The sequence below is a fragment of the Procambarus clarkii genome, unplaced genomic scaffold (genome assembly GCF_040958095.1).
Source record: "Procambarus clarkii isolate CNS0578487 unplaced genomic scaffold, FALCON_Pclarkii_2.0 HiC_scaffold_95, whole genome shotgun sequence".
In the NCBI taxonomy this organism is placed as follows: Eukaryota; Metazoa; Arthropoda; class Malacostraca; order Decapoda; family Cambaridae; genus Procambarus; species Procambarus clarkii.
Window position 1 is genome coordinate 3,797,102 of NW_027189128.1, and position 12,881 is coordinate 3,809,982.

General features: G+C 44.0%; 1 protein-coding gene across 3 annotated transcripts in view; it reads left to right on the forward strand.

Moving 5' to 3' along the window:
- LOC138360077 (uncharacterized) overlaps positions 1-12,881 on the forward strand; it is a 44,315-nt gene continuing 31,434 nt past the window's right edge. For 2 of the 3 annotated variants that reach the window (XM_069320024.1, XM_069320023.1), the window contains exon 1: positions 2-252. The gene's annotated coding sequence lies outside the window, so the exon portion shown is untranslated. Of the gene's footprint in view, positions 253-12,881 lie in introns of all 3 variants that reach the window. The other variant, XM_069320025.1, reaches the window with a different exon arrangement.

Here is a 12,881-nt window from a genome sequence, read left to right on the forward strand (position 1 = left end):
TTTTACACAGCGCGAACCCAGGGAACTGTGAGAGGTGCCAGCGCTCTCCTTGGGGAACATCTCTCAATACATCCTTAAGCGCCCGGGGAACCCCACACCAGCCACACGTGTCCCGCCAGCAACACCTACTGAACCATTCACCTGCCACAGGTCTTGGTCAGTATCACCTCCTCTCAAGCAGTCGTCAACACCTTCACCTCTCCAGCAGAAGCCACGATGAAGCTGTTGCTGCTCTCAGCTCTGTTGCTGACGGTAAGTGGAGCTTTTTAATACCTTGGTTCCAGAGGGACAAGGTCAGTATTCAATCACAATATGATTTAATAATAATGGTATAATAAGTATTATAATAAGTATAAATATAATGGAATGTGAAAAAAATCGCGAAATTCAGAGATAGCACCATCAATGGAGTCCAAGAAATGTGTAAGTACTTCATTCATAATGATGTACTGTCGGGAAGTATAGCGAATTACCCAAAATTTGCTTACTGTAGGTAATGCATGCCTGACTGTAAAGCTGTGGAGCAAGACTAGTGACAAGCTGTGGGTGGGTGTGGAGCAAGACTAGTGACAAGCTGTGGGTGGGTGTGGAGCAAGACTAGTGACAAGCTGTGGGTGGGTGTGGAGCAAGACTAGTGACAAGCTGTGGGTGGGTGTGGAGCAAGACTAGTGACAAGCTGTGGGTGGGTGTGGAGCAAGACTAGTGACAAGCTGTGGGTGGGTGTGGAGCAAGACTAGTGACAAGCTGTGGGTGGGTGTGGAGCAAAACTAGTGACAAGCTGTGGGTGGGTGTGGAGCAAGACTAGTGACAAGCTGTGAGTGGGTGTGGAGCAAGACTAGTGACATGCTGTGGGTGGGTGTGGAGCAAGACTAGTGACAAGCTGTGGGTGGGTGTGGAGCAAAACTAGTGACAAGCTGTGGGTGGGTGTGGAGCAAGACTAGTGACAAGCTGTGAGTGGGTGTGGAGCAAGACTAGTGACAAGCTGTGGGTGGGTATGGAGCAAGACTAGTGACAAGCTGTGGGTGGGTGTGGAGCAGGACTAGTGACAAGCAGTGGGTGGGTGTGCTTATTTGTGCTTGCAGGATCGAGCATTGACTCTTGGATCCCGCCTTTCCAGCTATCGGTTGTTTACAGCAATGACTCCTGTCCCATTTCCCTATCATACCTAGTTTTAAAAGTATGAATAGTATTTGCTTCCACAACCTGTTCCTAAGTGCATTCCATTTTTCCACTACTCTCACGCTAAAAGAAAACTTCCTAACATCTCTGTGACTCATCTGAGTTTCCAGTTTCCACCCATGTCCCCTCGTTCTGTTATTATTACGTGTGAACATTTCATCTATTTCCACTTTGTCAATTCCCCTGAGTATTTTATATGTCCCTATCATATCTCCTTCTCCCTTCTTTTCTCTAGTGTCGTAAGGTTCAGTTCCTTCAGCCGCTCTTCATATCCCATCCCTCGTAACTCTGGGACAAGCCTCGTCGCAAACCTCTGAACCTTCTCCAGTTTCTTTATGTGTTTCTTCAGGTGGGGGCTCCATGATGGCGCGGCATACTCTAAGACGGGTCTCACGTAGGCAGTGTAAAGCGCCCTAAAAGCCTCCTCATTTAGGTTTCTGAATGAAGTTCTAATTTTCGCCAGTGTAGAGAACGCTGCCGTCGTTATCCTATTTATATGTGCCTCAGGAGTTAGATTAGGTGTCACATCCACTCACAGGTCTCTTTCTCGAATCGTTACAGGTAGGCTGTTCCCCTTCATTGTGTACTGTCCCTTTGGTCTCCTGTCACCTGATCCCATTTCCATAACTTTACATTTACTGGTGTTAAACTCCAGTAACCATTTCCCTGACCATCTCTGCAGCCTGTTTAAGTCCTCTTGGAGGATCCTACAATCCTCGTCTGTCACAACTCTTCTCATTAATTTTGCATCATCCGCAAACATTGACATGTATGATTCCACTCCTGTAAACATATCATTTACGTAAATTAGAAAGAGGATTGGTCCCAGCACCGATCCTTGAGGTACTCCACTTGTTACTGTTCGCCAGTCCGACTTCTCGCCCCTTACCATTACCCTCTGGCTCCTTCCTGTTAGGTAGTTCTTCACCCATACTAGGGCCTTTCCGCTTACTCCTGCCTGCCTCTCAAGTTTGTATAGCAGTCTCATGTGCGGTACCGTATCAAAGGCCTTTTGGCAGTCAAGAAATATGCAGTCTGCCCAGCCTTCTCTGTCCTGCCTTATCCTTGTTACTTTATCATAGAATTTTAAAAGGTTTGTTAGGCATGATTTCCCTGTCCAGAACCCATGTTGGTGCTTGTTTGCAAACCCAATGCTCTCCAGGTGCTCAACAAGTCTTAGCCTGATTATTCTTTCAAGTATTTTGCAGGGGATGCTTGTCAGTGATACGGGTCTGTAGTTAAGTGCCTCCTCCCTATCACCTTTTTGAAAATCGGTACGACATTTGCCTCCTTCCAGCAACTGGGCAATTCTCCCGACATAAGTGACTCATTAAAGATCATTGCCAGAGGCACGCTGAGAGCCTGCGCTGCCTCTTTAAGTATCCACGGTGATACTTTGTCTGGTCCAACAGCTTTATTTGCATCCAGTGTTGTCAACTGTTTCATTACATCCTCTGCTGTCACCTCTATATCTGATAGTCTTTCATCTTGGGTAATCTCTTCTAACAATGGGAGCTGCTCAGGCTCGGTTGTGAACACTCCATGGAATTTTGCATTCAGTACCTCGCAGATTTCCTTGTCGCTTTCTGTATATGCCCCTTCTGTTTTCCTCAGTCTTGTCACTTGGTCATTTACCGACATCTTCCTTCTTATATGGCTATGTAGTAATTTTGGTTGCTTTTTCGCTTTGACTGCAATATCATTCTCATAATTTCTTTCCGACACTCGTCTTATGTTAATGTAATCATTCCTAGCTCTGTTACATCTAATCCTGTTGTCCTCTGTCCTTTGTCTTCTGTACTTCCTCCACTCCCTCCTGTTTCTCACCTTTGCTTCCTGACACTGTCTATTAAACCATGGGTTATTATATTCCCTCCTGCTTTTTTTCCTTTATTGTTGGAATAAATCTCTCTTCAGCCTCCTTGCATTTCAATATGACTTGGTTCATCATACCTTGCACTGTTTTTCCTCTAAGTTCTTCCTCCCACTGCACTTCTCCCAGGTACTCCCTTATCCTTCTGTAGTCCCCTTTTCTGTAATCAAGTCTCCTTTCCCGGACCTCTTGTCCTTTGGTCACAATTTTAAGCTCCATCATGTAGTCAAAGACTAGGACACAATGGTCACTAGCTCCTAGTGGTATTTCATGTTCCAACTGCTCGATGTCTTCTACATTCTGGGTGAAAATGAGATCTAATAGGCTGGGCATATCCCCTCCTCTTTCCCTAGTATCTTCTTTCACATGCTGTGTTAGGAAATTCCTGTCAATAACGTCTACCAGCTTCGCTCCCCAGGTCTCCTCCCCGCCATGGGGATTCCTCGTTTCCCAATCTATCTCTCCGTGATTTAGGTCCCCCATGACCAGCAGCTTCGCTCTCATTCTATGCGCTAAAGTTGCTGCCCTCTGCAGTTCATCTATACATGTCTTGTTGCTGTCCTCGTACTCCTGCCTGGGCCTTCTACTGTTTTGTGGGGGATTGTAGAGTATCAAGATTGCAATCTTCTTCCCATCCACTGTCAGAGTTCCATGTATGAAGCTCGTGCTTTCATTGGTACCCGGATTTTCCAGCTCATCAAACTTCCATTTCCGCTTTATTAGTAGTGCCACTCCTCCTCCCTGTCTCTGTGTCCTTTCTTTTCTTATCACCTGGTACCCCTCTGGAAAGATTGCATCCGAGATCATGCCATTTATTTTAGTTTCCACTATTGCCACTATGTCTGGGTCTGCCTCACTAACTCTTTCTTTTATCTCTTCTGCTTTATTGGCTACCCCATCAGCATTGGTGTACCAAACCTTGAGACTCTTCTTGGAAACTCGGGTGTCAGAGTTCCCCCTTTCACCAGGGGTCTGGGGGGAACTGGGGGGTGTCTGGGGGGCAAGTGGGGGCTGTGGGGGTGAGTGGGGGGGTGCTAGGGGGGTGCCTGGGAGTGCCTGGTAGGCGAATGGGGTCTGGGCATCTAGGGGGGTAGGAAGGGCATAATGGGTCTGAAAGTTAGGGGTCTGAATAGCATAGGGGGGTTGAGAAATAGAGTAAGACTGAGAGTCAGATAGAGGTTGAGAGGTTGGGGGGAGAGGGATACTGAGGGCAGAGGGCTGAGATGAGAATGGAGCATGGGTGCTGGGAGTGGAAGAGAGGGTGTATTAGTTAGGGGGGAATTGGGGGTAGGTGGGGGTTTTGGGGTAGAAGAGGGGAAGAGGGAGGTGTGGAGCAAGACTAGTAACTGTGATTCACCAAAGATGTAAAGTGCCTTGTAGAGTGACTTTTGTTAGCCTCTTGTTGAATCACTTGTGATATAAAAACGATAATCGACGTGTATATGTATTTGGGTAAATGATTAAATATATATGTACATGTATATATAACATTAACAATTGTGTAACTAGCTTCAAAAGATTGTCACTTGCTTAGCTAAACGAAATATGGTGTTCAGTTCCTGAACTCATTATGTGTCTCTGTAACCCTTTCCACCACCGCCCATGGGATGGGTATGGGGTGCATAATTAGGAAAGAATCAATCAAAATAATTTAATATTATTTGTTGATATGCATCACATAAGTCACATTTTTCATCACATTTTGCATCCAATACCCATCCTGTATGTGGTAGCGGACCCCGTACCTATCATTTGAGTTGTATTGAACCCCATACCCATTCTGTGAGTAGTATTGGACACCTATCCCATTCTTGTGTATGATATTGCACCCAATAATCATCTTGCGAGCGGTAGTGAATCCCATACCCATCCTGCGAGCGGTAGTAAACCCCATACCCATCCTTCGAGTGGTAGAGAACCCCATACCCATCCTGTGAGTGGTAGAGAACCCCATACCCATCCTGCGAGTGGTAGTGAACCCCATACTCATCCTGCGAGTGGTAGAGAACCCCATTCCCATCCTGCGAGTGGTAGTGAACTCCATACTCATCCTGCGAGCGGTAGAGAACCCCATACCACTCCTGCGAGCGGTAGTGAACCCTATACTTATCCTGCGAGCGGTAGTGAACACCGTACCTATCCTGCGAGCGGTAGTGAACCCTATACTTATCCTGTGAGTGGTAGTGAACCTCATACCCATCCTGCGAGCGGTAGAGAACCCCATACCCATCTTGCAAGCGGTAGTGAACCTCATACCCATCCTGCGAGCGGTAGTGAACCCCATACCCATCCTGGGAGCGGTAGTGAACCTCATACCCATCCTGCGAGCGGTAGTGAACCTCATACCCATCCTGCGAGCGGTAGTGAACCTCATACCCATCCTGGGAGCGGTAGAGAACCCCATACCTATCTTGCCAGCGGTAGAAAACCCCATACCCATCCTGCGAGCGGTAGTGAACCCCATACTTTATCCTGCGAGCGGTAGTGAACCTCATACCCATCCTGCGAGCGGTAGTGAACCTCATACCCATCCTGCGAGCGGTAGTGAACCCCATACCCATCCTGTGAGTGGCAGTGGACCTCATACCCATCCTGGGAGCGGTAGTGAACCCCATACCCATCCTGCGAGCGGTAGTGAACCCCATACTTTATCCTGCGAGCGGTAGTGAACCTCATACCCATCCTGCGAGCGGTAGTGAACCTCATACCCATCCTGGGAGCGGTAGAGAACCCCATACCCATCCTGAGAGCGGTAGTGAACCCCATACCTTTCCTGCGAGCGGTAGTGAACCTCATACCCATCCTGCGAGCGGTAGTGAACCTCATACCCATCCTGGGAGCGGTAGAGAACCCCATACCTATCTTGCCAGCGGTAGAGAACCCCATACACATCCTGCGAGCGGTTGTGAACCCCATACCTTTCCTGCGAGCGGTAGTGAACCTCATACCCGTCCTGCGAGTGGTAGAGAACCCCATACTCATCTTGCGAGCGATAGAGAACCCCATACCCATCCCGAAAGCGGCAGTGAATCCCATACCTATCCTGTGAGTGGCAGTGGACCCTGTAACCATCCTTTAGATGGTTCCATACCTATTTTCTTTAAGTGCTTTTAGATCCCCTATCCTTTCCATATTAAGGAAAGGGTTACAGAGGTATATAATGGGTGCACGAATTGAACACCTTAGTTCATTTAGCTAAGCTTGTGGCAATCTTTTGACGCTAGTTACACAATTGTTAATGTTATATATATACATGTACATATTAGTATATTTCGGTAGCAGTCTTTCTTGTAAACATATGTTGTTGAATTTGACTGAAAGGGTAAGATAAATGATTCTATCACGAATCTTCTCAATATTTCTTACGTTTTTCTTCACTGTCGAGGGTAATACAAAAATTAACTCTCCAAAGTTCCATTTCACATTTTTATTTATGGAATTGGACCATAAATTGGATTGTGAGTGGTAATGAACTTGGAGAGTTATTTTTATAATTACCCTCGGCAGTGAAGAAAAACGTAAGAAATATAGAGAAGATTCGTGTGAGAATCTTACCCTTTCGGTCATATACAACAACACATGTACATATATCTATTCAATCATTTACACAAATATATATATATATATATATATATATATATATATATATATATATATATATATATATATATATATACATATATATATATATATATATATATATATATATATATATATATATATATATATATATATATATATATATATTTATATATATATATATATATATATATATATATATATATATATATATATATATATATATATATATATATAACTGAAAACTCACACCCAAGAAGTGACTCGAACCCATACTCCCAGGAGCAACGCAACTGGTATGTACAAGACGCCTTAATCCACTTGACCACTTCTTGTACATACCAGTTGCGTTGCTCCTGGGAGTATGGGTTCGAGTCACTTCTGGGGTGTGAGTTTTCAGTTGCATATTGTCCTGGGGACCATTCAGGCTTGGTCGCATATATATATATATTAGAGGTTATATATATATATATATATATATATATATATATATATATATATATATATATATATATATATATATATATATATATATATATATATATATATATATATATATATTATATATATATATATATATTGTGTTTTTCAAGAGATCCATAACCTTTAAGCACCTTTTTGCATTATTTTTTTTGTATCAACCCATGTATATCTTGTAACCATCAAATGCATAATAAAGCACAAAAAATAACAAAGGAAGGGGGTGGTAGGAGAAAAGCACACAAACTGTATTGGAGGGGATCTAAACATTCCCTCTAATGCGTTATGCGTGGTTTTCTCCGAGGCTATGGGTCCCCCTTCTTCCAGCTAGAGGTGGTACTCCCTTCTATATATATATATATATATATATATATATATATATATATATATATATATATATATATATATATATATATATATATATATATATATATATATATATATATATATATGGGTTCGAGTCACTTCTGGGGTGTGAGTTTTCAGTCGCATATAGTCCTGGGGACCATTCAGGCTTGTTCGCATATATATATATATATATTAGAGGTTATATATATATATATATATATATATATATATATATATATATATATATATATATATATATATATATATATATATATATATATATATATATATCCCCTGTGGGCGCCACAGGGAACGGACGCTGGGAGGAAGCTCTGCCGGCTATGTGCCATTATCTTGTGACATCCTGACCCCACCGGGCCCAGACTCAACAGTGTGCAATGTGAACATCCTGGGAAGGTGTGGGAAGTGTCCAAGGTGAACTATCGCAACCAAAAACAATCAAACAAGTGGATTGGCAGTGTGGAATCGTTTGAACTGCAGTGAGGGCCAACAAGGGCGCCCTGAGGGGCTCCCTCGGTTATGGTGGTGGGGGTGGGAGGTGGGGTGTGGGGGGATGGGGTGCTGTTGTGCGGTCAGTCGAGGGGGGGTGGCCAGTGTGTAAGTGTTTATGAAAATATCCCTGAAAAATAGATACCTCGGCTCCCGGGAAACAGGTATCGTGTTTTAAGTGCATCGAGTCCACAGTGAACCAGATTATATTGTGCAGTGATATATCACGAAATTATACAAACGTGTTAGTGTCAAATGAACAAATCCACAAGGGCCGTGACGAGGATTCGAACCTGCCTCCGGGAGCATCCTAGACACTGCCTTAATCGACTGAGCTACGACAAAGTTAAAAGCCTGGTTAAAAGTCTACGTTAAAAGCCTGGTTTGTGCCTCGGAGAGGCTACAGAATCCAGTAAGTTCAGTAGAAAGAACTTCGGTTTCAACCCTTTTAACCCTGTCGTAGCTCAGTCGATTAAGGCAGTGTCTGGGATGCTCCCGGACGCAGGTTCGAATCCTCGTCACGGCCCTTGTGGATTTGTTCATTTGATGCATCACGTTAGTGTGATCTCTGTGTGTGGTGTTAGTGTCACCCCTCTGACCCCTACTCCACCCCTCCCCATACCCGCTAGTGTGTACCGTCACCCAACCCAAGAGTCACCCTCCCCCCCCTGCCCCACCCCAACCGCGACCGCTACCTCCCTGTGTCCACCCCTTCACGCTACGTCCGCCCAGTGCCCACCCAGCGCCCGCCCGGCGCCCACCCAGCCCCCGCACAGCGCCCGCCCGGCGCCCGCCAGCCGCCCTCCCAGCGCCCGCCCAGCGCCCGCCCAGCGCCTGCCCAGCGCCCGCCGATGTCGCAGGTTACGACTGACAGCCAGGCTTCTCTCAGCCAAGAGGAGCCATCAATCGACGACAGGTATGGTACATGCCAAGTGTGTGACAAGGTGTGGAGACTCAAGCGCAACGGAGATGTGCGCAAGCATGCTCACAACGGAACCGATTGTCTAGGTATGTGGCGCCCTCCCAAAGAGGGTATCAATCAAGGCCCCACTCAGGGAAAACACCTACAACAGCTTCATTTCGACTGAGAATCTACTAGAAGCCATCAAAGCAACATCGGTTGGAACCTTGCAGTACATCCCCAAGGCTGCCCGGCCCCAGGCAGCAGCCAAACTATCCAGCCTCTTGAAAAAGGTCAATGACTTCCCCGGAACCAATCAAGCATAGCGCAACCTTCTCCTGTTTGGAAACATATACCTAGCTGTCCCTGAAAGGAGAGACAAATCACGAGCTCCCTCGGCCATTATGGCTATAAATAGTTTTCCTAGAGAGGACAACCAGGCACCCCTCCCCACCTGTGCCAAAAACACCCACAGCAGGAAAGGTATCAACAGCAGAACCGAGGCATCCAAAATCAGAGCAACAGTCAGCAAGAAAATAGAAGAAGGCAACACAATAGGGGCGATCAGAGTCATCACCAGTGAAGACACAGTTGCCACCAGGGATGCCGATACAGCACAAGCCCTGAGGGAAAAACACCCACCCAGAGCTCCTCGTGACGACAGTGTTCCCCTAGTCGGTATCACCAGAGCAGAACCCATGTGTGTGCTCGAATCCATGGTGCATAAAGCAGCTTTATCCTTCCCACCAGGATCAGCAGGTGGGTTCACAGGACTAAGACCCAACCACATCAAACAAATGCTCAACCCTGCACAGGGAGATATTGCACAGGACCTCCTGGTGGAAATAACTAGATTCGCCAACACATGTCTAGCTGGCAACATACCAGAGACCATACGGCCTCTCTTTTTTGGCGCTACCATCTGTGCCCTGAGGAAAAAAGATGGAGGAATCAGGCCGATAGCTGTGGGCAACTCACTCCGGCGTCTCGTCGCTAAGGCTGCTGCTAGAGCAGTTAGTCAGGCAGCAGCCGACATGCTGAAGCCAAAACAGCTTGGGTTTGGCATTCCCCAAGGGTGTGAGGCAGCGGTTCATGCAGCTAGAGCTTACCAACTTTACGAATGAAAAAGCCCTGATAAAGCTGGACTTCAAAAATGCTTTCAATCTGGTTAGAAGGGATGCAGTACTCAGTGCAGTTCATCGCCTTTTTCCTTCACTCTACCCGTTTGTAAACTCATGCTACAGCAAGAATCTAACTCTGCTTTTTGGGGAACATGAAATTGAATCACAAGAAGGTGTCCAATAGGGTGACCCTCTTGCTCCTTTTCTTTTCTGCCTAGTTATCAAGGAAGTCACTGATAAAGTGTCCAGTGAGCTGAACATTTGGTTTTTGGACGATGGTACTCTAGCCGGCGCCCCAGCCTCACTCTTGGACGACATAAGAATAATTCAGGAGCAAGGAGCAAGCCTAGGCCTCACCCTGAACCCTTCCAAGGGCGAAATAACCTCCACCAACCATCTCATAATAGAGCAAATAAAGGTTGTTTTGCCTGACATTCATACAACCAACCCTGAGGACAGCACACTCCTAGGTGCTCCTCTTGGAAGGAATGCCATTAACGGGGTCCTTGGTAAGAAGATCACTGACCTGAAGAGGATGAACGAGAGGATTGAAGACATCGATGCTCATGATGCACTTTACCTCATCACCAGATGCTTGTCCCTCCCCAGGATGACCTACTTTCTAAGATGTTCGCCATCTTTCAACAATATTAAATTAGAAGAGTACGACAGCTTGCTGAAATCAACACTAGAAAAAGCCCTCAATCTTTCCCTCAGCGACTCACAGTGGAAACAGGCCTCCCTTCCTGTCAGACTCAGGGGCCTTGGCGTGCGCACAGCAACACAAATTGCTGCACCAGCGTTCCTGTCCTCTTCAGTGGGGTCTGACAACTTGGTGAAGGAAATCCTACCTGAGCACCTAGTTCAACAGGCAGGGGTACATGATCCCAGCTTCACAGACTGCACAACTAAATGGGTCTCTCTCGCAGGACCAGCACCCCAACCACCGCCTTCTGAAGCCCATAAGCAATCCAGCTGGGATCACCCCATTGCCGACCAAGAAGCTGCGATTTTGCTAGAAGCTGCGACAACACCACATGAAACTGCCCGACTTAGAGCTGTAGCAGCTCCCCATGCAGGTGATTTCCTATTAGCAACCCCAATATCAGCAACCGGCACCCGTCTCACACCACAGGCCCTCCAAATTGCTGTGGCTCTCCACCTCGCTGCCCTAATCCACACCGAATACAGGTGTATTTGCGGCGAGGCAGAGGCCGATAGATACGGACGGCATGGCCTTCTCTGCCAAAGGATAGGAGGATGGCATGCAACACACGGCTAGGTCAATGACATTATTAAGAGAAGCCTTACCACAGCCGGTTGTCCAGCAGAGAGAGAGCCCCATTACCTAATGTCCCGCAACTCTGATGAGCCTGTCGGTCGCCCAGACGGAATCACGGTGAACCCCTGGAAGAATGGTAGACAGTTGGTGTGGGACTACACTTGCGTTTCAACTTTAGCCAATACCTATGTTGACTTCAGTGCTACACAAGCAGGAGGAGCTGCCAATCACCGGGAAGCGGCCAAGTCACGTAAATACAGAGACCTTGAGCACCACTATAATTTTGTTCCCATTGCCTCAGAGACACTTGGTGCCTGGGGTAAAAGTGCTGCTAGCTTTTTGAAGGAGTTGGGATCTAAGCTAATCGAAACAACTAAAGACCCTAGAGCTGCCAGTTTTCTTTTTCAGCGCCTTAGTGTGGCAATCCAGAGAGGAAATGCTCACTGCATCCATGGTTCCTGCCCGTCATCTGAGGAGCTGGAGGAGCTGTTCAACTTGTGACAAGCAGCCTTGTACCCTGCATGTAATCAATATTGTAACTTTTTTGTGTAATGACATTTTCAAATAAAGTTAGATAAATATACACACATACCAAAAGAATAGGGGTGGTAGGAGAAGAAAATATCAGTGTTCAGTGAGAATCCACAAGGTCTTCTCTGAGTACTCTTTATTTTCTTCTCCGAGGCTATGGGTCCCTACACTTGCACCAGAGGTATATACATATATATATATATATATATATATATATATATATATATATATATATATATATATATATATATATATATATATATATATATAAATATATATATATATATATATATATATATATATATATATATATATATATATATATATATATATATATATATATATATATATATATATATATATATATATAGGTTGTGAGGGTACCACCTCTGGTGCCAATGTGGGGACCCATAGCCTCGGTGAAGAAAATAAAAAGTATTCAGAGGAAACCTTGTATATATATATATATATATAAATATAAATATATATATATATATATATATATATAAATATATATATATATATATATATATATATATATATATATATATATATATATATATATACATATTTATATTTATATTTATATATATATATATATATATATATATATGTATATATATATAAATATAAATATATATATATATATATATATATATATATATATATATATATATATATATATATATATATATATATATATATATATATATAAATTTATATTTATATATATATATAAAAAAGGAGTTACATATGGGTTACAAAGATGGTTGTCATATGGGTTACATGATGGTTATATATATATATATATATATATATATATATATATATATATATATATATATATATATATATATATATATTTATATTTATATATATATATATATATATATATATATATATATATATATATATATATATATATATATATATATATATGCAAACAAGCCTGAATGGTCCCCAGGACTATATACAACTGAAAACTCACACCCCAGAAGTGACTCGAACCCATACTCCCACAACTGGTATGTACAGGGACGCCTTAATCCGCTTGACCATCACGACCGGACATAAGGA